The sequence below is a fragment of the Rhinoderma darwinii genome, chromosome 5 (assembly GCF_050947455.1).
Source record: "Rhinoderma darwinii isolate aRhiDar2 chromosome 5, aRhiDar2.hap1, whole genome shotgun sequence".
Classification (NCBI taxonomy): domain Eukaryota; kingdom Metazoa; phylum Chordata; class Amphibia; order Anura; family Rhinodermatidae; genus Rhinoderma; species Rhinoderma darwinii.
In genome coordinates this window covers 9,433,221-9,460,939 of record NC_134691.1, presented here as the reverse complement: position 1 = coordinate 9,460,939, position 27,719 = coordinate 9,433,221, and the positions used below count along the sequence as shown (strand labels likewise).

Here is a 27,719-nt window from a genome sequence, read left to right as displayed (position 1 = left end):
GCAGCACTACAGAACCCCCCTTGTGCCGGGAACGGAAGCACTGCTCCAATCAAGTGAAAAGGAAAAACTTCTTTAGGTAACATGATTACAGTACGGGACAGTTGTCCCGCAGCGAGGCAGGGACTCCTAGCGTCGTACATAAGTATGATGCTAGGAGCCCGGCTCCCTGCAGTGTGTTCGGTCCGTGACTTGCGGCCAAAATACGTTCCGTCCTTTACGGACCGAACATGCTCGTGTGAATCCAGCCTTAGATATACTGAGGACATGCCAAATTTTCCTTGCACCGCCAGCCTGTGATATGGGGAAAGCCTGTCTACAAAAAAAGAATCACACTACCCCCCCCCCCCCCCCCCAGTGAGAGAGCGTGGAAATGCGCTGTCCCAACTTTACCTCCCTGCTCTGCCATAGTGTTCAATAGTATCTGCGTCCTAAGGAATGTGAATGTGGCGTCACTACCGCTGTAGCAGCCATGGCACCTGCTAGTGGTGCCACCGGGCATGGGGGGGGGGCGTGCCGATGGGTGGCACGGGCCCCGTAGCAGCTGCTATGGCCGCTACAGCGGTAGTTAAAACACTGAAGACAACTTTCTAGTGGAATAACATCCCTTGACTAATAATTTGTTTCTCGGTTTTTTCACATATTCACATTGTTATCTTTCGGCTGATCATTGTTAATAAGTTTGGCTTCTGTCTAAGATTACATTTATCTCTTTGCTATAATTGGCATTAGGATTTTTCTAAGGAATTTTAATGGTCTGATGACATATTTACTTCTGTTGGTCCTGTTGTCCTGTTCTCTGAATCATCCCCTGATCAATAATTCATTTTTAATTCAGTTTAGATCTTACACATATTTACATCGATATACTCTTTTGGTTTATTACTGTAGACAATTGTTGTCGGCTTTTAGATTATTTTTCTAGAGAGACATATATATATATTATTTTTTATGTATTGTCTTTTTACTTCTTGCTGCTATTGGCATCATGATTTTTCGGCAGTATAATGGTCTGTGTACACATTACAACCTTTCTTTGGTCCGGTTATTCAGTTCTCGGGAGCTGTCCTTGGTTCTGATTCTCGAGCGGCTACGTGGGTGCCTGGTTGGTTCACTGCCGGGTTTCTGTGTTTTTCTCTGTATTATTGCAGATATATGTTTACATTTTTTCTGTCTATGTTAGCTTCAATTATATCTATTGATTATTCATTATGCTAATAGGTTTTTGACATAACACAATGTACATTCATGCATTTTTTATTTCTGTTGATCTCATTTATCAATTATTACATATTTTATATTGTATCTTTGTGCATATTCACCATCTAGCTGCTCTTATTATAGCATTTGATTTTTTGTAGCTACCGGGCGTAAATTTTTCGGGCATTTTCATTTGTGGGCTACTTTCTCCCATGTTTTTATTTATTTATTTATTTATTCATTTTATATATTTGTCTTTACATGACTACTAATTATTATTTTTGTTATCATCTTGTGAATATTGGATTTATATATGTCCATCTGAGCCCCCTCTTCTTTCTCTGAGCAGTGTGTTTAAACCTAAATTTTATGTTCCGGCCATTACTAACCTTTCTGCATATGTTATGGTAAATTTTGGGAATATTAACTATCTTGCAAATGTTACGATGTGTTAATATTGTTGTTTGTTTAAGTATTAATGTTATTAGTTGTTTATAGACATTTTTATTTCTGTTAAACTCTAGATTTGTGTACCGATTACGTCATTGGTGCCCTCTGACCTCGATCACATTGGCGGCTTTTTTTCCGCGTGGTGTATTTAAAGCTGCCTTGTTCTGACTGCATTTTATATGGCCTGAGGAAGATGCCGGTGCGGCATTGAAACGCGTAGCCTTCTTACTAATAAACACTATTAATAATTCCTGCATCTTTATTGAGTAGCAGCGCCGTAGTCATATCCCCCTTTTTCTACCTCTATTTGATAACATTGCACGGTAACCCATTGGCGTGACCGTTTGGGATTTCGGCAGCAGCACTCCCCACGATCTACATCTATTTCAAAGCGATTGATCTATCCAGCTGTGGTAAGCATCCATTCGTCATACTCTGACTGTCTCATTGGGCTTACTCACACTATGTGGCGCCGTGTTTGTTTCTTTGTTTTATCTTTCTAGTGGAATAGGCCGGGCTGTAGTGTTCCCCCTAGTATCTACAGCAGCACGGGGGGCGAGGTGATATGTATTTCTAAACAGTGAGACTCCTGCAGTGGTTGAGGTCCCCAGCCTCAGGCACACTCTATCCTGACTGTCTCTATCCTGACTGTCTCTATCCTGACTGTCTCTATCCTGACTGTCTCTATCCTGACTGTCCCTATCCCTATCCTGCCTTACTCTATCCTGACTGTCTCTATCCTGACTGTCTCTATCCTGACTGTCCCTATCCTGACTGTCCCTATCCTGACTGTCTCTATCCTGACGGTCTCTATCCTGACTGTCCCTATCCTGACTGTCCCTATCCTGACTGTCTCTCTCCTGACTGTCCCTATCCTGACTGTCCCTATCCTGACTGTCCCTATCCTGACTGTCTCTATCCTGACTGTCTCTATCCTGACTGTCCCTATCCCTATCCAGCCTTACTCTATCCTGACTGTCTCTATCCTGACTGTCTCTATCCTGACTGTCCCTATCCTGACTGTCCCTATCCTGACTGTCTCTCTCCTGACTGTCTCTATCCTGACTGTCCCTATCCTGACTGTCCCTATCCTGACTATCTCTATCCTGACTGTCTCTCTCCTGACTGTCCCTATCCTGACTGTCTCTCTCCTGACTGTCCCTATCCTGACTGTCTCTCTCCTGACTGTCTCTCTCCTGACTGTCTCTATCCTGACGGTCTCTATCCTGACTGTCTCTGTCCTGACTGTCTCTATCCTGACTGTCCCTATCCTGACTGTCCCTATCCTGACTTTGATCCTGCAGTCATTTTATTTACGATGTACTGACTGCATACAGAAAATCCATAAGGTCACTGACTCCTCTTCCTCCGCTGTCTCCTCGGCTTCTCTCATCTCTGGTGCGTCCGTGTTATTTATTGAAGGTCTTTGTGTGAAGGATTAATAATCCAACAAGTCATGAGGACAATGGACCAAATAGCGGGATTATTTCCATAACATACAGGACGGAGGAAACCTGATATCTGATTATTCCCTAACCTTTATGCAGGGCCAGATTAAGGTTGGTGGGGGGCCTGTTCCGGACCTGACCTCCTATCACAACCACATATAGAAGAAACAACCGCATATAGAAAAAGTGGCCGCGCACACACGTGGCACTCTGCATTGTAATGTATAGGAGTAATTGAGACTGACTATGTTACACCTGAGAGATCCAATACCATGCGTCGCCACCTGTCTACGTCTTCTGTGTTCCTGAGAGGTGAAGGTTAAAATATTCCCATATGTATAATATCCCCCAAAATAGTGCCATGCAGATTCTGCCTACCAAAAATAATGAAACTCACAAAGTGCCCCTGAAGAGATTACCATACACATGGTGCCCCTTAAAATAGTGTCAAATACATAGGGGGGACTTAACCGTCTTCTCTCATTGAAATGCCACAAATGGCCCAAAAGTTCCACAAATGGCAACATTTAGGCCGTTTTCACCGCTCTCTCCACTTTGCAAAAAAGTGGGAGGAGCTTTGCAAAGGGGCGTTTCCAGTGTAGTTTTAATAAATCTCCTCCATAGTGCCGCACATTATGCCTCCTAAAATAGTGCCATAAAGATAGTGCCCCCCAAAATACTCAATATCACACACTTTGGCCCAAATAATAGCAATTACAATCCTTATCTGTTAGGGTATGTTCACACGGCCTATTTACGGACGTAATTCGGGCGTTTTTGCCCCGAATTACGTCTGAAAATAGCGCCTCAATAGCGCTGACAAACATCTGCCCATTGAAAGCAATGGGCAGACGTTTGTCTGTTCACACGAGGCGTATATTTACGCGCCGCTGTCAAATGACGGCGCGTAAATAGACGCCCGCGTAGAAGAAGTGACCTGTCACTTCTTTGGCCGTAATTGGAGCCGCTATTCATTGACTCCAATGAATAGCCGCGCTAATTACGGCCGTAATTGACGCGGCGTTCAAGCGCCTGCACATGCCGGTACGGCTGAAATTACGGGGATGTTTTCAGGCTGAAACATCCCCGTAATTTCAGCCGTTACGGACCCCCGCCGTGTGAACATACCCTTACCGTTCCCATGTCTGTATCCGTGTGCGGACCTCTTCCTGCTGTTGACTGTTGACTTTCTCTGGCCGTTCTGATGATTCGGTTGTGATTTTGGAAAACTGGATCAGGAGAACCAGCCTGGGTAAGGAGGGTGGGTGGTGGAGGCCCCCTTTGTTACCAAGGTGATGGAGGCCCTGGCGCAAGTGCCATCCCTATAATCTGGCCCTGCTTATATGTATAGAATTAAATGTACCTCCTACCTAAAATGAAACCATGACTGACCTCCTGACTTCATATGGGCAGTGACTGTGTGCAGCCCAGTTTCTGGGACAGGAAGTAGCTGTCTGACAGGAAGCATTATCAGCCATATTAACTCTTATGGGACTAAATTCTTTGTCTTCACCTGCTCCAACAGAGCTTCCTTCCCCCTCCCTCCATCAGTCCTCTATGGCGGTCACTCACAATGAGTTAACCCTCTACCCTACCATCCCTCTCACTGAGCAAATACATGTTTCATTGAATCAATGCCTGTAGCATGTGCAGCGTGATCTGGTATCAATGACCAAATGTTTATATGTGTATCAAGGATATGTCAGACAGACCAGAGACGTCACCCTTGTTGTCACCCAGCTTTCTGCAGACTCTGGGTGACATCATTGTTGTGGAGTTTTTAAATTTTACCTCTTTCTATTTGCCTTGCTAGTGTGTCAGTTTTCACTGCAGCTTTGACATTGTATTCATAAAAGAAAAAAACTAGGATGAGCAGGAGCGATGACGGCAGACCCTAGGCAGGGACAAGGTGCATGACATGGGATTATAGGAAAATGGATAAAAAAAAAAAAAGATGACTATATTTTTTTTATAATTAAATTGTCATGGTAAGCAAGGCTTGCTCTAAATCAAATATAAAAAAAAAGTTACAAAAAATTAAACAAAAAATAAATAAAAATAAAAAAGGTACAAAAAAACAATCCCCATCCTACTGCAAATGGTTTATGGGGTTGTAATACAGCACATAAATTCCATAAGCGAATGTCATCAGGCATACCCTCTCCCCCCTCAACCGTCCCTTTTTTTGCTTGATTGGGTGTTAGGAATTATGCAAATATGCCTAAAAGTGGGTGCTTTTGTGCAGTTTTGTGGGCGTTCCTGGGTGGAATGGGGTGAGGCTTAATAATGTACCATGAATGAGGATTTAAATGTTGGTAAGGTATGCATCAGGTGTCTGACACATTTATCTTCTACAGATGTGTCCCTTCCTCACCTGTCCTCTTATCTCAACATATCCTGTGATGTGTGGCGCGAGATCACCAGCATGAAAAAAAAAAAACATGATTTTGCGATACTCTGTCACGAGATGTCTATAATCGGTGTGGCCATCCAGTGGTTGTGGTGTGGATTGCAGCCTGTCAAGGATTTTGCTAGCATGTCGCGATATTGTATTGAATTGATTTCATGAGAGATTGAAGTCCTTAACCAAATTCAGGTAAAGGTAAGTGTGGACACATCTGTACGTGGCGGAACGCCAGCGAACACTGTGTTCTCCGGTATTTACACAACATTGGGACGTCTTCTAATATTCTATTTTTACTGCTTTTTTCCGACTTCAGTGTTAACATGAGACTGTTCTATTCATTTCCCCAAGGACCACAGTTTCTGCGCTCGTGTAAGCTTCAGGATAATATTAGGTACAAGAATAAGTGAAAATTGCTAAAAATCAACAGTGAACATTTATTTTTCACAGGTTTAAAAAATATAGCAGAGCTGAATTTGTCACATGTACCATAATGTGATAGGCAAATATAGCAAAGCTAAGTCAGATGCAGTGGCAATGAATACATCAATGCAGAAGACAGGGCAGAATTTAAAGTTGACTTCTAGTACTGTATGTGTAGAGAATACATTATTTCTTATAGTACACACTTCAGCTGCTGCAGAACCTCTTGTTGAAGAGGAGCAAGAGCCCCATGCCATTCGCTGATTGCATATCATAAATTGCCATCTTCAAAACTTTTTTAAATGATGTTATAAAATTAACCCAACCAGCAGAAGGACTAACCTTCCCATTCCTCTGCCCAGTTAGTGGGCTCTCTCATGTAAATCCCTCTCCCTGTGCCTGAGATTGTAGGAGAATTTCCTCCGTTTACTTTATGCCTCCAAAAATGAGAAGCTCCGCCGAGTGCAGGAGATAAGTGCAGGGTGGATTCTAGGGGAAATGTTTGTCAGGCACTGTAAGGGGGCTTCTCTGGCACTGTATGGGGGCTTCTCTGGCACTGTATGGGGGCTTCTCTGGCACTATGTGGGTACTTCTTATGGTGGCATCTCTGACAATGTATGGGAACCTCTCTGGAACTCTATGGTGGCATCTTTGGCAATGTAAGAGAGCATCTCTGACACTATATTGGGGGCATCTTTGGCAAAGTATGTGGCATCTCTGGCAATGTAAGAGAGTGTCCCTGGCACTCTATGGGGCATCTCTGACACTATCGTGGGAGCATCTTTGGCATTATATGGGGACATCTCTGGCAATGTCTGGCACTGTATGAGAGCATGTCTGGCACTGTATGAGAGCATGTCTGGCACTGTATGAGAGCATGTCTGGCACTGTATGGGGCATCTCTGGCAATGTCTGGCACTGTATGAGAGCATGTCTGGCACTGTATGAGAGCATGTCTGGCACTGTATGGGACATCTCTGGCAAGTCTTTGGCACTATATGAGTGCATTTCTGCCACAGTATGGGGGCACCTGTGGCATGCACTCTGGGACACTCTAGGGGCATTTGAGGCTTAGTAGGCTTTTCTAGGAGTATCTGAGGCTGGCATACACCATGAGTGGACTGCAAGGCCGGCGTCAGCACCCAGCGAACCTGTGCAAGTGCCGAGGCCCACTGCTCTTGTAGGGGTCCACTCGGCCGCCGGGTGCTTTATGACGCCCACCTGCTCAAACTAACTGTACCCGTCCGTGGTGCGCGGCGGCAGATTGCAGAGGAGCAGAGCGGAGACCCCGACTCTCGCATCCATAACAACCTAGCTATGTTGTGGATGCGAGCGACGCCAAGTTAAGTGCCAGTGAGAAGACAGCGACGGGAGTCGGGACCGTTCAGCTCGTCGTGGGAACGTGTTAGGTGAGTTTGTTTTTAATTATTTTTATTGAAGCAAAGGCACCAAACTAGGGCAGGGCAGAAACTGGGGGCTCGCTTGACTTTTACATGGGAGAACAACGGACTAACTTCTATATGGGGGCATGTATGTATGTATGTATGTATGTATGTATGTCCATGTATGGTGCTGTCTGATGGGCCCTGTATTTAAGCCTACCTTGTGGTAGGCTTAGATACATGGTCTAACAGACAGTATCACATATTGGCCCTGTATCTAAGCCTACCATGTGGTCATGGTAAGATGCATAGGTGCAGGGCCCTAGCAGACAGCAATCTTATACAGTATAAGATTACTGTCTGCTGGGGCCCTGTATATAAGCCTACCTTGTGGCTTAGATACATGGTCTAGACAGTATCACACGTTGGCACTGTATCTAAGCCTACCCCAAGTTTTACTAATAGGGTTTTTCTGTGTGTGTTTCATTACGGGTTCGGTTGTTGGACTACGTCGGATTCCAGGACTACTTCGATGACGCCTTTTTTTATTTTCAATAAAATGGTTAACGAGGGTTGTGTGTTTTTTTGTTTTTTTTTTATTTCAATAAAATATTTTTTCTCTGTCCTTGTATTTTCTTTTAAACTTTTATTACTACCGCTTCAGTAATGGCCGCTGACTGAGAGTGTCCATTACTGAGGCAGGGCTTAGTGTTAGCCGGTGCAGAGGCTAATACTAACCCCCGTTATTACCCCGATACCCACCACCACCACCAGGGGTGCCGGGAAGATCAGGGTACAATCAAGTACACGACCATCTGTAGCGACAGTCGGGCATTGGGGCGGCCGTAGGCTGGTATTATTAGGCTGGGGGTAATACCAGCCTGCGGCCGCCCCAGTGCCCGACCGTCGCTACAGATGGTCGGGTGTTGGATCGTACTCTGCTCATCCCAGCACCCCTGGTGGCGGTGGGTATCGGGGTAATAATGGTGGTTAGTGTTAGTCTCTGCACCTGCTAACATTAAGCCCCTTAGTAATGGATGTTATCAATCTGCCAGCGGCCATTACTAAGGCGATAGTTATAAAGTTTAAAAAAATACAAGGACATAGAAAAAATATTTTATTGAAATGTAAAAAAAAAACACAACCCCCATTAACCATTTTATTGAGAATAAAAAAAGCCGTCATTGAAGTCGTCCTCGAATCCGACGTAGTCCAACGACCGAACCTGTAAGAAACACAAACACATAAAAAAATTAATACATAACAAAGCAAAGCAATTACATACATAAACACACATTTATTTTTTTTTGGGGGGTGGTGGTATGTTAGTACAAGGATACTTACTGCTGGGGCCATGTATCTAAGTCTATCCTGTATGGTACTGTCTGCTGAGATAATGCATCCAATTTTATCCAGCGGTGTAGCTATAGGAGCCTTAGTCTTATAGATATGCTGTCTCCGATATGTAGCACTACTGTGTGGGAGCACATAGGGAGGTATTACTGTGTAGGGAGTACAAAGTTGGTACTAAAGCTGATCCATAACTGTTTTCTTAAAGGTCGCCTTTTTTGGGGGGGGGTTGGTGCCCTGTAAGGGACAGTATAGGTGGTATTGGTAGGGGCAGTTTATCAACATCACGTTTACCTCTAATTCCTCCAGGTAATGAAATACTCAAGCCTACAGATACCAGGTCTTCCGGAAATCACAGCCTCCATGTAACCGGTACATCAAGATTCACACATCGCAGAAACGGCACCATCTGGATTCATTGGCCCATGACTTCCATGTGACTGGTGAGTGATCCACGGTTACATCCTTCTGGCATTGATTGATAAATTCTGACGTTGTATGTATCTTGTTCTAGGTTTTTTTTTGCCATTGATCACTGAAAATCACTTTTGGTATTTTAAGGCGTTTCATTTAAAGGGGTTAGCCATCTTTTCAAAATTGATGGCCTATCCTTAATTATAGGTCCATTTTCAATCTCTGGTCTCCCAGAAATGTTTACATGCCAGGAGCCAGCTGATCTGGGGGGGTCTCGACAGTTGTACCACCAGAGATTGAAAATGGATGGCCTATCCTAAGGATAAGCCATCAATTTTGAAAGGACGGATAACCCCTTAAAATCTTAGCGGGATTTTTGTCAATGATTTGTTGTATTTTGGTAGTCCTATGCTACAGGGTTTTGTCAGTGGTATAAATTCCTATTCACTGTCTAGTTTGTGCCTTTATACCGCGGCCGCTCGAGTTGCACCGTAAAGGGGCCCAATAAGGATCGGTCGCCCAAGGGCCCCCCTAAACCTGGAGACGGCCCTGGTGGACTGGCTGCGTTATGCTTGTACCTCTTTTAATTTTTTTATTTTATTTTGGGGGCTACTTGTATATATAATCTATTTCTACAATAGAACAATTCCATTGACTTGTATACGAGACACAGTAGCTGCAGTGAAGTGCGAATAACTGTGACGCAGAACGCTGCTATTATTGCGATCACATATTTTGGCACCAGGTGATTTTTGCCACGTTCATACAATTTTCGAGCGTGTCAGTGGTAGAGTGTGATAAATGAGGGCGCAGGACGGCTACACTTCCAGTACTAGACAGATGCTTTATGAGGTGAAGGAAGCGAAAAACTCCCAAATGTCTCCATGACATTTAATCACTCAGCACATACACAATGCCCACAGAGGATCACTGAGCAGTAACCAACTGGCAGCAAAAATATCACAAAGATCCCAGAATCCCCTTCACTGTTCATTGTTTTTTTTTAGAGAGATAAATTGTGTTAGGCAGAATACAACTCTGGGCAGGGAGCCATGAAAAGCCAGCACACCTGTTACAGCTACCTGGCATTGTGCAGATAAATCTTGCCGGTCACTTGAGGGAGTGAGTTTTGTATAGCACTGGTTGTCTGTCAAGTGGTCATCAAAAAAATACAGATTCAGTAGCTTCAGTGTTATGATGTTTTAGTTTGCAGCCTGAGTCTATAGGAAACAATAATAGATTATCCTGTAAAAAGATATATATTAAAGGGGGTCTCCGCTCTGGACAATCCCTTTTTGATAGAAGGGTGCTCTGTTGGTGTTGATGTCCTGCTGCTTGAACCTCCAGCGATCAGCTTTCATCAGTGGGGGCACCTGGAAGTAAGTGTTTAATTACCCTACAGCACCACCACAGGTGAAACGATGTATTACACAGTTGTCATTTAAATAAATGTGCTGTCCATGTAAAGCACAGATGTCTTGGGTCCTCCAGAGATAGAGAGAGAGAGACGGACGGACGGACGGACGATCTTTGTGGCAACTCTCCACTAAATCAAGGACCCTCATCTATTAACTAGAAATTTACTAATAGGGTATTTAAAAATGGGTTTTGTACACCAGATAACCCCTTTAAGTTTGCTTTAGTACTACAAAGAGCCTCTCTAATTCTAGCAAACCCGGAATGTCTGTGAATTACAAGGACAGCTCATTTATTTTCATGAGATATGCTTATGAGAGTGTAATGCTTCATTTCTCCTGTGGAGGCACTGCAGGATAATTGAACACTTTCTGCCAGACTCTTCCACTGATTACAGCTGATTGTCCCAGTGATCAGATTATATTTGGAGAATTCCTATATCAAAAAGGGATAGTCTGAAGCAGACAACCCCTTAAATGTCCACCACAATCTCATATTATATCTTTATAGGTGATCGGATCTTATTTTTCAGACATAAAGCTCTGACATAAAGCCCTACACACAGCCATGCAGTTAAATGTTAATATTCTGGCTGGCTGCACCTTCTGAGTTCCTCCCCTCCTCTACCTCTTTATTTCCTCCTAGTTTGCCAGTATAATTATCAGTCTTTACTGAAGGTCTGGAATTCCATTCATCAATCAAGAAGATGAGCAGCAGCTTCACATTACATGGCATTGTGGGAAATCAGTGTTGTATTTATGGGACTTCCGGGAAGATCTTGCTTTTGGTATATGTAGAACTACAATATGTACAACCTTTTCAAAAGCACTCGTTCCGCAATCATCATGTAGCGCTATTTTTTCCTTTAGCTCATACAATAGAAATCTATTTTTCATTTTGTACATATAAAACTTGTCTTTTATTTTTCATGATTTTTTCCCCATTGTGTCCGCTCTGTGGGATTTCACATGCTTCTCTTCTCAAGGATTATGCAAATGTTAAAGAACAATATAAAAACCTATAAAAAGGCGGAAAAACTCAGCAACTAATTAACATTCTCAAAGTTTAGTGTGTAATCTTCTGACGCAGATGGATCCAGGCATAATTTCCAGTCTAGAGAGAAATAAAACCCATTAACAGGTTTCTTTAGAATATGCCGGTGATATTTTCACCACTCGCTAATTTATAGGAGAAAAAAAAACAGAGCAAGCTGTACAAAATCACAAAGTAAAAATAAAACATAAATTACAAATTTTCTTCTAAGTTAGTGCTGAAATGTAATGAATATTTACTGCTGGTCGAGACCAGAGGTAGGCAGGAGAGGCAGCTGCCTAGGGTACATCTGTCTCCCCTGCCTCGTGGGTGAATTATTTCAGCTATTGTTCTGAGGGCACGGTGGTTGTTATTCATGGGGGGAATTGTGGCAAGCATTTATGGGACATTATAATTGTGCTAAAGGAGGTAATGTGGCTGGAACTGATGATGGGGGTACTATGGCTGTCCCTGTTAAGGTGGACCCTTGGCTATAACGGTCATGGGAGCACTGTGGCTATAATTATCATAGAAACGATGTGCCTATCACACTTTAGCAGGGCACACTGACTGACTCTGTTATGGGGACACTATAGCTGTCACTTTTATTGGGCAACTGAGGCTGTCACCGTTATGGGGCAATTGCAGCTGTTACTGTTATGGGGACACTATAGCTGTCTCAGTTAATAGGCAACTGTAGCTATTACCGTTAATGGATTAATTGCAGCTGTTACTGTTTTGGGGCACCATAGCTGCCACTGTTATGGGGTACAGTGAATGACAATATAGTAGCACTGTTATGGAGTTGTAAAATTTTGGCATGTTTGCCATGTGTACCAAAAGAACTTGTCCTGTCTATGGTTGTCTGATTTTAATACATAAAGTAAAGCACTTAGCATTAGTATCCATTGTCCTGACAAAAGATTTAAAGGGGGTAAAACCATAAACAGATCAAATGTAAAATTAAAGACCTCCCATTATAATCTGTACATCCCCCCCCCCCATTTCTATATATAATTATATCTTACTGTTCAATCTAAAATGTTAGGGTATCGATCTAATAATAATAATAATTAGTACTAGTAATGGTTATATTATTTTTATTATTATTATTATTATTATTATATTATTATTATTATTATTGTTATTATTATTATTATTATTATTATTATTATTGTTATTATTATTATTATTATCATCATTGTTATTATTATTATTATCGTTACTATTATTATTATTATTATTATTATTATTATTATTATTATTACTATCATCAGTATTACAGGGCTGTCCAGGTACTGTAATCTCTAGACCAGTGATTTCCAACATTATAAGCCTCGGGGAACTCCAAAAATGTTTTGTTTCCCCCATTGAACCTCTACTTCCAGTCCTACCTCACAGAAGCTTGGTGGAAGGTGGGTACGGCATTATATAATTCTTGCCCAGCGCTATATTCTGTGCCAAGCATCTATGAGGGGCAAGAAATGAGTCCATCCCTACAGTAAAAGTGACTGTCTTCTGTGGAGCCTCTGACCAAGTTTTAAGAAATCCCAGGGTTCCAGGGACCCTGGTTGGGAAACTCTGCTCTAGACAGGGCCAGCTTTAGTGATCCTCATGTTATACTTTCCCTTTAACATAACTAAAAATATCAATGGTCATAGATTTCCTCAATATATTTACTAAAAATGAGAGAATTTCCAAAAATTCAACAAGGACTTATGCTAGCTAGGGTTTGAAGGGCCTGTCCAGTTTAGAAAACCCATTTATGGAATTCTAAGTTAATAGTAGGGTTAAAAAGTACGTAGAAGGGTTAGAGAATGGTTAAAGAGTGTCTGTCACCACATTATAAGTGCCCTATCTCTTACATGATGTGATCGGCACTGTAATGTAGGTAACAGCAGTGTTGTTTATTTAGAAAAACAAATCTATCTATTTTCACCAAGTTATGAGCGTTTTTAGCTTTATGCTAATTACTTTCTTATTGGACAACTGGGCGTGTTTTACCTTTTGACCAAGTGAATATTGTGGAGAGAAGTGTATGATGCTGACCAATCAGTGACCAATCAGTGACCAATCAGCGTCATACACTTCTCCCCATTCATTTACACAGCACATAGTGATCCTGCATTGTTCACTATGTGCAGTCACATACACACACATTAACATTACTGAAGTGTCTTGAGAGTTAATAGACATCACTACCAGCCAGGATGGGATGTCTATTCACAATCCCGACACTTCGGTAACGTTTATGTGGGACTTACAGCACAGCAAGCGTAATCTCGCAAGATCTCGCTGTAAATGACATCTTACAGCGAGATCACGCTTGCTGTCATTAAGTCCCACACAAACTTTACCGAAGTGTCGGGATTGTGAATAGACATCCCGTCCTGGTTGGATGCGATGTCTATTTACTGCCAAGACGCTTCAGTAACGTTAATGTGGGTGTATGTGACAGCACATAGTGAACAACGCAGGATCACTATGTGCAGAGTAAATGAATGGAGAGGAGTGCATGACACTGATTGGTCACTGATTGGTCGGCCTCATACACTCCTCTGTACAACACCCAGTTGGTAAAAAGTAAAAACACGCCCAGTTGTCTATTAAGAAAGTCATTAGCATAAAGCTAAAAACGCTCATAACTTGGTGAAAATAGATCGTTTTTCTAAATAAAAATCACTGCTGTAACCTACATTACAGCGCCGATCTCATTATGTAGGAGATAGGACACTTATAATGTGGTGACAGAGTCTCTTTAAGAAGTACATCTCTTGCTCTGGAAGACCTGTACTGTCCTGCATTACACAAACAACCCATTTCCCCTATGGTGGCGCTGCAGAGAAACTTAACACTTACTGTCAGGTTTCCCAACAAATTACAGATGATCGCGGATGGTCCAACACGGGGACACTTTGAAATCAGCTTATTATCAACACTTAGCAAAATTGAATGGTCCAAAGCAGAGACCCCTTTTAAGATAAACAGTAATTCCCAGGTTGCCTAGTTGACCAATTTTACAACCCATATAATACAGAAACGAATCTCTTGAATTTTCAAAACTCTAATAAAAAATATCAACTCAATTAATGGTTTGCCAAAACGTAAACAAGGAATCCCTAGACAAGGTCCATTGTGGACTACTTCATTATGTACAAGAATCAAAATATTCCTTGATCTCCTTGGGTCCTCTGCTACACACTTCCACTGGAGGATGATGGAGAGGATTGCCCTCTATGTTGCAGGAGCAATCGTTGTATCCCCAGTCCAGCATGATTAGGTTTCCAAACTTCTTAGGAAGTTCTTGTAACCTATTGCATCCCAGCCACAGACAAGACAGTTGTGTCAAGTAGCAGAATTCCTCGGGGAGATGCGTTAGGCAATTTAGCATCAGTAGAAAGGTGTTAAGTCTTCTCAGTTGTTGAATGCTTTGCGGGATCATTTCAATTTGATTGTCACTCACGTCAAGGAAAGTCAGATTAAGAAGTTGACAAAGGACGATGGGAAAGGTCATAAAATGGTTATTGGCAAGATGGATGCTCTGTAGGTTTTGAAGTTTGGCAAATTCAGCAGGTAAAAATCTCAAGGAGTTATTACTGAGAGTGAGTCTTTGGAGGTATCTCAAGGTACCTATTTCGGGAGGAACTTCTTCAAGGTTATTGGTGTCCATGTAGAGAACTTTCAAATCTCTCAAGCATCCAATCTGCCTAGGAACAAAGTTCATATGATATGAAAGACAACTTTCCCTCTCCGGGCTCATCTTCAATATGTGCATATCTTCAAGAGTAAAGACGTAAAGTGGTGGACATGATAGTTCCTTACCTTCGATCTTAATTTTCTTGTGAACTTTTCCACTGGAGCTGTTCTCAATTAACGTCTTCCACCCATGCTTAAAAGCCAAGATTGTTGGAGTGGACCATGTTGCATCCATTGTAAAGTTTTTTTAAATCACAGAAAAAATTAGAAAACTCCTTGGCTAGAAGAACGGACAAGGTTCAAGCTTCCTTACGGAGTCACTTGAAGAGCAAAATGTCATGTTACATTATAAAATTGATCGCTAGGGAAAGTTTAATGATCTGCTTTGAATATTCGTCTTTTCATCCGTGATGGTTGCTAAGAAACCTATTATTTCTGTGTCTTAATTAGTTGACCTTCCCATTTCTACGTTTAGATAGCTCGAGTGTAGATGTGGCCCTACTGAAAGGAGAGAATGCTTGTTTGGAGTGTTTATTCTACGGAAAGGTGTGGTTTGTGTTTACTCATAGGTTTATCTGCTATGTAAGATACAAAAGGTATTGTTAATGGGCTGAATGAGTAATCGTTAAAGTCTCTGTAAACATGTATAAGCATTTGGGCTGGTCAATGATACTAGGAGTGCCGGGGGTTTTACAAGGAACCCAAAGAAAGGAAGGTCAACCATGGCCAAATTAAATTCAAGATTGATCACAGATCGTTCTTACTACAGAAATGTTCAAGATTCTCTTTGCATGTGGAATAAACCTGTTCCATGATTGATAAATAAATCCAACTCCAATCGATATTAGTTACTGGAACTTACAGCTTTGTGCTATCTCAAATTTATTCCATTGAGGTGATGAGGTACGGTATAAATGGAAAAATGTGACAGTAATACTATATGGCCAAAAGTATGTGGCCCCCTGACCATCCCACCTTTATGAGCTTGTTGGATATCCCACTGAAAAAACATGGGCGTCGATATGGGGAGTTGGATTTTTTTTGCTGCAATAACAGCCTCCACTCTTCGAGGGGCTTTGCATATGATTTTGGAGTGTGTCTGTGGGAATTTGTGTCCATTCACCCAAAAGAGCATTTTGTAAGGTCAGACACTGATGTTGGGTGGTAAGATCTGGCTCACAATCACTGTTCCATTTCATCCCAAATGTGTTGGATGGGGTTGAGTTCCGGGCTCTGTGCAGCCACTCGAGTTCCTCCACACCAAATTCCTCACCCCATGTCTTTATGGACCTAGACTTGTGCACAGGGGAACAGTTATGCTTGAACAGGAAAATGCTGAACTCCAAACTGTTACCACAAAGATGGAAGCGACAATTGTGTAAAATGTCTTTGTTTGCTGTAACATTAACCCTTCACTGGAAATATGGGTCTAAACCTTGAAAATGAGCTCCAGTCCATTACCTGGTAGGTAGCGATCTCCTGGCATCTGACTAATCCAGATTCCTCCATTAGACTGCAAGATGGTGAGACGTATTTTATCACTCCAGAGAACACGCTGCTCCAGAGTCTAGTGGCGGCGTGCTTTCCACCACTCGAGCCACCTCTTGGCATTGTGCATGATAATCTTTGGCTTGTGTGCAGTGACCATGAAATCCCATTTCATGAAGCTCCGGTTCTGGTTTTGATGTCACTTCCAGAGACAGTGAGGATCTCTGTATTGAGTGATTAAATAGACGAGAGACAATTATTAAACACTTGGTGGCCACGCTCTGTGAGTTTGTGTGGTCTACTGCTTCATGGCTGAGCTGTTGTTACTCTTAAGCCTCGTTCACATCTGCGTTGGGGTCCCGTTCTGACATTCCGTCTGAGCTTTCCATCAGAACGGGACCCTGAACGGACACAAACTGACACAAACGGAAACCAGAGGTTTCCGTTTCCATCATCATTGATTTCAATGGTGATGGATCCGGTACCCATGGTTTCCGTTTGTCTCTGTTGTGCACCGACCCGTCGTTTTGCCGGAAGCAATAGCGTAGTCAACTAAGCTATTGCTTCCGGAAAAACGATGGGTCCGGTGCACAACAGAGGCAAATGGAAACCATGGGTACCGGATCCATCACCATTGAAATCAATGGTGATGGAAACGGAAAGCTCTGACCGAAAGCTCAGATGGAATGTCAGAAAGGGACCCCAACGCAGATGTGAGGCCTTAGAAGCTTCCACTTTACAATATTACTACTTACAAGAGACTTGTGGCAAAGGTGGAATCCTATGAGAGTGCCACAATTAAAGTCACTGAGCACTTCAGTACCACTAGCAATGTAAGTCTATGGAGATTACATGGCTGTGTGCTTGATATTATGCACCTTTTTGGAATGAGTGTGGATGAAAGACTTGAACTCACTATTTAGGAGGGGTGTTCACATACATTTGGCCATATAGTGTACTTTCTTTAAATAAAAATGTCCAAACAAAAAAAAAAAATTCTAGCTTTTCTTCATATTAATGAAATGATAGTTCTTCTAGCCTCGGTGTTTGAAGCTGGCATGGTGAGTCTGGCATCACTACCCCCGGTGATCAGCTGTTCTTGCCATGAAAAGCCACAACCGGCCACAAATTATCCCTGCAATGGCCACTACAGGGAAAATGTAGCATTACATGCCGGCCATTCAAAAGAATGGCTGTCCATGTAATGTATGGATGTACCAAGTCCACTAGAGTTTCAGACGCTCTTACAGAGTGGCTCTCCATTCAAGCATATAGAGGGGGGTCCCAAGTGGGGGTCCTCACTTTATAGATTCCATATGTTCTATGCATATGGACAGAGGTTTTGTCTTGAGACAACCCCTTTAAAATCAGAGGAGAGGTCACATTGAATTTAAAGAAACTCCATCAGGAAGACCCCCGCCCCTTTACCGCTTCTTTCTGTACCATACAGTTTTAAAATAATGACCGTATATACCCATCTCTTGCACAGGCACCACACGCAGTAGAGGAAGTTCTGATGATTAATGATACTTCAAGGTCATTTTTAACTTATATTTTACTTTTAAAGCACCAGTAAGTCAAAATGGGGGCAGGGGGTACAGGATCGAAGTAAGTAATTTGTCGAAGGCCAAACCACTGTCAGGATCTTGATGCTAGGCAGAGTCAGGGTGTTGTGTGCGGCGGCGCATACAAGGTTTTGACACTGGCCAATGTCAGAAACCAGAGCGACGGGCGGCGGTCCGAAATAAAGTGGAACCGAAGCGGTAAGTATATTGAGGTCCGCGTCTGATTTTATTTTTTTCTTGTTTGGGGTCTAGTTTATTCAGGGGTCGGTTTATTGTATGGGTCTGCGCCTTGAATGAATTAAGAAATCTGGGATCTGAATAAATTTAGGGGTAAGAAACCTTATTTTTTTTATTTGCACTGATCTAATAACACAGAACTATTATTAACGTTATCAGGATGTTTGTGGGGGGCACTTTTGGCCAAATTCCCTAGAAATTGTACTAAATAGAATCAGTCCTCCAAAGTGGGAGCCACTCTTTCCCGCTGCTCTCTACATTAGCTGATAGAGGAGGGTCCTGAGCAAGGAACCTCCTATTATGACATCCATATGCCCTAATCGGGAAAAGGGATATCCTGATGGGGCAACCCTTTAAAAGCAATATACACCTTTTGAAAAAAATAAAATTGTTTTGTTTTTTTAATAAAAATGTCTATCAGTGTGTTTGCCGCAACTTTCTAAATACTTTTTATTAACAAACATTTTTACTTTTTTGAGATACAGCTGCTTGGTATCCTGTATAACATCTGCAGCCTCATGCACATGGCCGTGCCCGCAATCACAGGCCACAATTGCGCGCACAGATGGCCACGGGCAGCTGCATTTTCTAGCCGTGCTTCCATACATAGTATGGGAGCACGGACCGTAGAAAGCAAAAATTAGGACATGTCCCTACACTTCTCCTTCCCGGACACTTTCCCGTAAATAAACGGGAAGGTGCCCATGGGAAATTTAAGTGAATTGGTCCATAATTGAGGTCTGCAATTACGGACGTTTTTTACGGTCGTGTGCATGGGGCCTAAGTTCAGGATCGAGCTTTTAACGATCACATCTAAGTTCATAACTGATCGATAACAGCTGATAACAGGTAGCGTGCTGTCACTGAACCCGTCAGTCCCACTGACCTGATGGATTCAGGGCTCAGCGCTAGATACAGCTGCTCTCTATACAGGATACAAAGCAATAGCAACCAGGTCTGAGCCATGACTAAGAGCACAGCCAGTGCTTGAAACGCGTAGGCTTCTTTCTTTGCCATTCTACCTTGTCACCCTCCTGGTGTTTCCGTTATTTTGTATCACTGTTCGTGGATTATTTTTCAATAAAGTGGGAACTCAGTTTTCCCTTATCTACAATATACATCGCTGGATCCTTTCTCTTCGTTGCTATTGTTTCTTGCCGCGAGCCGTGGTGGCTGATCCGGGCGATACTTAACACAGGAGTGTCAAGCTGGTGAGCTGGAGGTTTCCTCCCTTTTCCTTTTTCCCTGCTATTACTACTAGGATACAAAGCAGCTGTATCTCAAAAAACTAAAAATAATTTTTAATAAAAAGTATTTTAGAAAGTTGCACCAAACACACTAATAGAAATTTTTATTAATTGAACAAAACAAAAAAGTATTTATAGACTTTAAATCTGTCCTTGTAGTGACTATTTGGGTATGTTCACCCGCTTACTAAAAAACGTCTGAACATACGGAGCTGTTTTCAAGGGAAAACAGCTCCCGATTTTCAGCGTTTTTTTTAGCAACTCACGTTTTTCGCTGCGTTTTGTACGGCAGTTTTTGGAGCTGTTTTTCTATAGCGTCAAATGAAAAACGGCTCCAAAAACGTCCCAAGAGGTGACATGCGCTTCTTTTTCATGGGCGTCTTTTTATGTGCCGTTTTTGGAAAATGAAGCGTTATAAAAAAACGCCTCAATGGGCCGATGTTTGGAGGCATTCTGCTTCCGATTTTTCAGCTGTTTTTCGGGACATTTACGGCTCGAAAAACGGCTGAAAAAAGCCGGTGTGCACATACCATTTTTGATTCTACCTCCACATAACAGACAGACATAAGCCTGCCTCCCGGACTCCTGTGAGTATAACTTTCAGGAAACGGTGGGATATTGACTTTCGATCCAGTTAAACCCTATTTTTTTGAGTGTAGGTGACGTTTTGCTTGGTGAACATATTTAATAGGGGATTTCCATTGATTAAAGTTTGGGTTCACTGACATATAAGAGAAGACTGGCGGGACCTAAAGTGCTGTGTATGCGAATATCAATCCATTATCTTCAATTCAATATTCCATAAAAAAGAAGAATGTTTTTGAAGGTGTAAATGTGATGAATGTGAAATTATGGTCGCCATTTTTTAGGTTCTTGCAACAACAAAATGTTACGGTCACCCTCTAAAAAAATAACCAGCAAAGCAGAATCTCTTACTGTTTAATAGACTAAAATCCTTCCGAGGGAATAAATATTTAATCCCGAGTTCAGCTGTGATCACAGCCTAAACCTATTGTCTCATTCCTGCCTCAATAATACATGAAGTCGCTGCTGTAACAATTTTCATTATTATCAATGGCCGACTTGATCAAAAGCAGAAACACCGGCATCAAACACGCAGCACCACAGGCGTTATAAATATTTTATTAATCCTCCTTAATTAACAGTCACAACCGCCTTAAAGAGCGTCTCCGCTGCTTATCAGAAGGCATCTTCGTACAAACACCATTTACAAATAACTCAAATGCTGAAAATAAATACTGTTAAAATCAATTTAACCAAAATCCACAACATTTCATAAAATATAACATAATAATTTGTATGTCTAGTGGTGCGGGGGCGGTGCATATGCACTGGACCCCTTGGCGGTAGCATCACTTTCCTCAGGACGCGGATACCATTGAAAATATTGCAGCTCAGAGCGCCATTTGCGCCCTCTCCGACAACCCCCCATCTTATGGGCTATGCAAGTGACGTCATCGCACCGCCTGGCCATCACACCAATCTACGGTGATGCCTACTGGGTATCCTACTGTAGATACGCTATTTCCCCAAAAACTGTATTGTTAACTTTCGGTGGCTGTTGGAACGTCCCTTTGAAAATCCACTTTTCCTGTCCTAGCATTATTACTAGATATGGTTAATAATGTTATTCCTATATATAAACTGTTATACACGAGCAGAAGATGCCCGGGTCAACTGTGGTCACCCTGGTTTTCCGACCCCAATACGGTGCCTTCCCCAATCTAATTTTTGGAAATGTTAATGAAATCTGTTGGGCAATATGAGCCATAAACCCAGTGCTATCTGCATTCCTATGGCAAATTGCCAGTGGCTGTGCCCCAAGTGGGCTACCCCCTCCACCATTCATGGCCATGTAGTGGTCCTGACCAGCAGAAGGCTTGTTCTACTTGGCTGGCCAATGATTCTGTGGACCTTCCTCTATATATTTTGTTCAATCTCTTTGGCAAAGTACTTCTGTCATGATCCGGTACTGAATCTGACTTTTTCCTGTCCTTGCACTGCACCTCTGGTTTTTCCACCTATCCTCTGAGACTATTCAGAGAATTAGAGAATACACCATGTCTCCTTGTTGGCGGTTTAGGGTCAATAATAAGGTCAGGGCGGGGATAAACAATTTTTTCCCCTCTATTAGAAACTCCAAATCCTTGAGTAGACCTAAGACAAATCCAATAATGATAAATTGGGTCAGGCCTGGGATGTGGCAATACCCAACATTATTTGGAAGATTATAGAAATATTGCATAGGTGTTACTAAAATTCCAAGATTTCCTGGCTTGTTAAGTGGCTTCGAGATCATGGTCACCGTAAAGGCTTTTCATACCTGACTATTCCCACTTCAGCTGACTGTACCACTGGCCACCAGTGTTTAGAGGCTAAATGTACCATTGACCACCAAGAACTGGAAGTTGAATGGTGGACTGACCAGAAGAATAATACAGGACCATTACCAACCACATGTAGTATCACCCATATCAACCCTTCCTATGGAAAAGTACTGTGTGGAGGTGGTAAGATGATGATGTAGACACTATAATGTTCCTAAAACCTTCTTGATGTTCTGTGTGATATGACCATGTCAGTGGTGGACACACGATATGTACAGTTGGTCCAGCTGCAAACGGGTTCCGAAGGCAAATGTGCCCACACTCATCTGAAAAAGAAAATCCACACTTCACCATAGAAGGAGACACACGGAAATGGTTAGAAAGAATGAAGAGCACCTCATTCTCAACAAACCAGGTGTTAGATAACAAGGGGACCATATACTTTTCTTGCACAGGGGCCTAGATGCCCATGCCCAGCCTAAACCATGTGGTGGTAGTTAAATGGTAAAGTCCACTAAAGGACCCATGAAACAGGGGCCCGGCTTAGTTTGGCCCCATCTCCTTCCCCAACACGTCCTTATTCCTGAGGTAAGTCAAGGGTTACCGGACAAGGTGGTGGAAACTTGGACCTGAAGGTCACACCATCCTCCTCCAGCTATACAATCCATTATTCAACTATTTCAAAAGTAGAGAAGAAATATCTATCGTCCGGCATTCGAAGGGATTCTGCTGCAGTCTGTAATGCTCCTTCTGGGTCATAAGGTTTTTTTTTTTTACTCTCGCTTGCTGAATTTGCTTAACATAACTTGGATGTGACAAAAAGCTGTAGAATCCAATCTCATGTATTTACATGAGCTCAGCCGGTTATTTCTGCTATGTAAAACGTCTGGCGGGAGCGCTCTCATTATATGGACTGTGAAATGCTTGGCACAAACCCTGCTATACATTTATTTATACCAAACAGCAGAATAATTTGTATTTAAAGGGATTGTCTCATCAGAGTCATTCCCTTTCGGACGGGAGCCAACCTCTGTCAATAAAAACGCTACTACATGCCCTTATCCTCTACCTCCTAGACTACTGCAACATCCTTCACTGTGGTCTCCCATCTAACACTCTTGCACCCCTCCAATCTACCCTAAAATCTGTTAGTAGAAAAATATAAGAGAAGACTTTGTTCCGCTCACCATGCACCTCAGATATTTCTGACACCATGCTGTCATTTCGTTTGGGGCTTGTAGACATTGACAATTATGTGCCGGCAGCAGATGCCGACAGGGTGGATATGTTAACAAGGTAATGTCCAGCACTGGGTCCGATACAATCCAAAACTTTAATTCATAACTTTAAAACAAAGTAAAATCCTTCCTGGGAAGGACCCTAAAATCTTTTTCCAACACCTCCCCCGTTGTGCCACCCCTGCCAATCCCTTCACTGGCTACCCATTGCCAAGCAAATTCAGTTATAAATATTAACGACGACATACACGGCTGTCCACAACCTTTCATACATCTCTGACCTGATCTCCCGATATCTACCCATACGTAATCTCTCCTGATCAAGAGATCGCCTTCTTTGCTCTCCTCTTATGTGCTCCTTACATCATCGTTTGGAAAATGTTTCCTGTACATCCCCCATACTCTGGAGCCCCCTACCCCAGCACCTCCGATTCTCTCCAACCATCCAAACTTTTTAAAGCAACCTGAAAACATTTGTCTTCAGAAAAGCTAATAACCGACTGTACAATAAGCCTCCTGCTACTACTCTACCGGATGAACAGCTTCTACCCTCACCTACTGCCATAGATTGTAAGCTCTTGTCTGATATTGTCTGTTCATGTGCCCTCTAAATTGTACAGGGCTGCGTAATATGTTGGCCCTATATATATAAAGATTATTATTATTACTGTCACTTTCCCCCTTCCCTTGTAGACTGCAAGTCCTCACGGGCATGGTCCTCTCTCTTTCTGTACCAGCCTGTCACTCAGCAAGCTTTTAATTGTCTCATGTCATGTACATAAACCTTTTTTTTTTTTCATATGTAAAGCACCCTGGAATTAAAGTGTTTTAAAATAAAAATAGTAGATAGATGAGGACAGAAAGAGAGAGGGAGATAGATTGAGAGACAGAGAGCGAGTGAGAGACCGAGAGAGAGAGACCGAGAGAGAGACAGAGAGCGAGCGAGAAACACAGAGAGAGACTGAGAGAGAGACAGAGAGCGAGTGAGAGACCAAGAGAGACAGAGAGCGAGTGAGAGACCGAGAGAGACAGAGAGAGAGAGACAGAGCGAGTGAGAGACCGAGAGAGACAGAGAGCGAGTGAGAGACCGAGAGAGACAGAGAGAGACAGAGAGCGAGTGAGAGCGAGAGAGAGAGAGAAAGAGAGATGGATAGATAGATATGAGAGAGAGAGACAGATAGATAGATATGAGATATATGAGATAGATAGATAGATAGATAGAGAGATAGATAGATAGATAGATAGATAGATAGATAGATAGATAGATAGATAGATAGATAGAGAGAGAGAGAGAGAGATAGATAGATAGATAGATATGAGATAGATAGATAGATAGATAGATAGATAGATAGATAGATAGATAGATAGATAGATAGATAGATAGATAGATAGATGATAGATAGATAGAGAGAGAGAGAGAGAGAGAGAGAGAGAGAGAGAGAGAGAGATAGATAGATAGATAGATATGAGATAGATTATTTTGTACATCCCTTACTTCTCTGTATAGCTGAGAGATGATATGAGGTAGAGCTGATATAAGCAGAACTTCTATCTACCGTATCCAATTCTCATTCTGTCCCATGAGTGACACAGTGATAACCACATACACCGCTCGTTGCAGACCTGCTACACTGTGAAAATTCTCACCACTTATCACATCAGTACGTTGTCTTTTTCCCTATAGAATTTTTTGCGTGTCACATGTACAATTTGTTAAGACGTCTATCAAAGGCATGCACTTGTATTGTGTACCACAAAATGTTATATTGTCTTTAGTGAACAATGAGAGTATCTTTAATACTACAAAATGAACACCCTCTGTTAGATAGATAGATAGATAGATAGATAGATAGATAGATAGATAGATAGATAGATAGATAGATAGATAGATAGATAGATAGATAGATAGATAGATAGATAGATAGATAGATAGATATGGGATAGATAGATATGAGATAGATAGATAGATAGATAGATAGATAGATAGATAGATAGATAGATAGATAGATAGATAGATAGATAGATAGATAGATAGATAGATAGATAGATAGATATGAGATCGATAGATAGACAGACAGCAGATAGAAGAGTGATGGTGATTTATATTTGATCTTTTTAATTTCTTCCAAAAAAGAGAATTTCTCACATCTTGAGTTGAGTATTTTTCCGGTTCGTAGGTTATAAAGTAATTGATATACATGTCCCCCGACAATCAGTTTTCATGCATGAAAACTTTTAGTTTTGATGAGCTCCTCAGGGGTGTGGCTTTCTATCGTTTAACCGGTATTAGAAAAATGAATCAAAGATGATACTGATACTTGTTTTCTCTTCTAAGACTTCATACACATCTATGTCAGGGTTCCATCGGAGCTTCTCGTCAGAACGGAACCCTGACTGAAACAAACGAAAGCCATAGGTGTGAAGGATTTGCCTGACACAGCTTCTGTGTCGACGCCCGTGGTTAATCAGCCTGCATCTGTGCCTAGGTCTGTTAGAGGGACTCGATCTGCTACCACTCAGGCTGGTAGGCTGAGTAGTGGGAGAGCCTATTGCAGCCTGGCCAGACGGTTCTAGCTCCCGCCCTTGGTCTACTTATACCTTCATTTGCTGCTTGTCCTTTGTCTGTGATTCTCCTGTTTCCTGGCTCTGCTGTTTCTGCTGTTACCATTGACCTTTGCTTCATATTGACCCTGGCTTCACTGACTATTCTCCTGCGCTGCATTTGTTACCACGTACACTCCTGGTTTGGCTCGTTCACTACTCTGTTGCTCACGGTGTTGCCGTGGGCAACTGCTCCACTTCCCTTTGCTTTTGTGTACCCTTGTCCTGTTTGTCTGTCATGCACATATTGAGCGGAGGGACCATCGCCCAGTTGTACACCATCGCCTAGGACGGGCTGTGCAAGTAGGCAGGGACAGAGTGGCGGGTAGATTAGGGCTCACCTGTCTGTCTCCCTATCCTGTCATTACAATAGGTTTCCGTTTGCATCACCATTAATTTCAATGGTGACGGACGGATCCAGTACAAATGGTTTCTGTTTGTCTCAGTTGTGCAAGAGTCCTGCCGTTTTGACGTAACCCTTGCACAACTGAGACAAACAGAAACCATTTACACATGATCCGTCACCATTGAAATCAGGGTTCCGTTCTGACGAGAAGCTCCGATAGTACGCAGGAACGGAACCCTGATGCAGATGTGAATGAAGTCTTACCTGCACCAGAATGACCAAAGGGATTGATTAGATTCATTTTCTATGCATCAAAAGAAGCCTCAATGCTCATGACAAGAACATCGTTTTGCCTCTATACAAACCATTAGTCAGACCACATATGGAATATTTTGTACAATTTTGGGCACCTGTGTATAAGAAGGATATGGCTGAACTAGAACGAGTGCAAAGAAGGACGGCCAAGGTAATTAAGGGAATGAGTAGATTGCAGTACAAGAAAGGTGATCAAATTGGGTCTGTTCAATTTAGAAAAAAAACAACAACTTAGGGACGATCTAATTACAATGTACAAACATAACTGAACTGTACAGAAATCTTTCTAATGATTTTTTTACATCTAGGCCTGTAACAAGGAAAAGGGGGCATCCCCTACATCTAGAGGAGAAAAGGTTTCACCACCATCACAGACCGGGATTCTTTACTGTAAGAGCGGTGAGACTATGGAACTTTCTGCCACAGGATGTTGTGATTGTGATTCATTGAGCTCAGGAAGGGCCTTGATGCCTTTCTTGAAAAATATAATATTACAGGTTATGAGTCCAAGATTCTGGATATGGAATGATAATCCAGAGATTTATTCTGATTTGCCACATTTCTAGTCATCTGGATCAACACAGTAGGATTATAGGTTAGACCTGATGGACCTGTGTGTTTTTTCAATCTTATCAACTATGTAACTGAATTGAATTAAATAATTTTTCCCAAAAATATCCTGGACTGTGTTTTAAGTTTCTTGTACAATGGGAAGCATTTAGCATGGAAATCAGAACATGTTGCTCATGTTTAGATGAATCAGTCCTGTCCTTTTCTGATGCTTAGGAGATACAGTGATGGGTAAATGCCACTAACCATCAGTGTTGGTGTCATATCTTCCCATGTATGGAAGTTTTTATGGTCCCCTCAGGGGCGTGGCTTTCTATCTACCTACCAATAGTGTTTTAGGTAGAGAGAAATGTATCCTAAGTTTATATTGTTAGTTTTTGTTTCTAAACTTTTACTCGATTTTCCAGACTGATTGATTGAATACAGTTTTTTCCATCTGTATCCTTTTTTTTAAATTCCAGTATATGTTTTAAGCCATAATAAATTATTTTATTATTCATATATGTTTAAAGCTCAAATAAATTATTTCAAGATAAACTACAACCAAACATA

General features: G+C 42.0%; 1 long non-coding RNA gene across 1 annotated transcript; it reads left to right on the top strand.

Annotated features, from left to right (window-relative positions):
• Positions 1-5,644: 5,644 nt before the first annotated feature.
• LOC142652305 (uncharacterized) lies at positions 5,645-27,272 on the top strand. Its single transcript, XR_012847793.1, has 3 exons — positions 5,645-5,697; positions 8,964-9,097; positions 26,906-27,272. It is a non-coding gene; the product is annotated as an uncharacterized LOC142652305 (long non-coding RNA).
• The last annotated feature ends 447 nt before the right edge of the window (positions 27,273-27,719 follow it).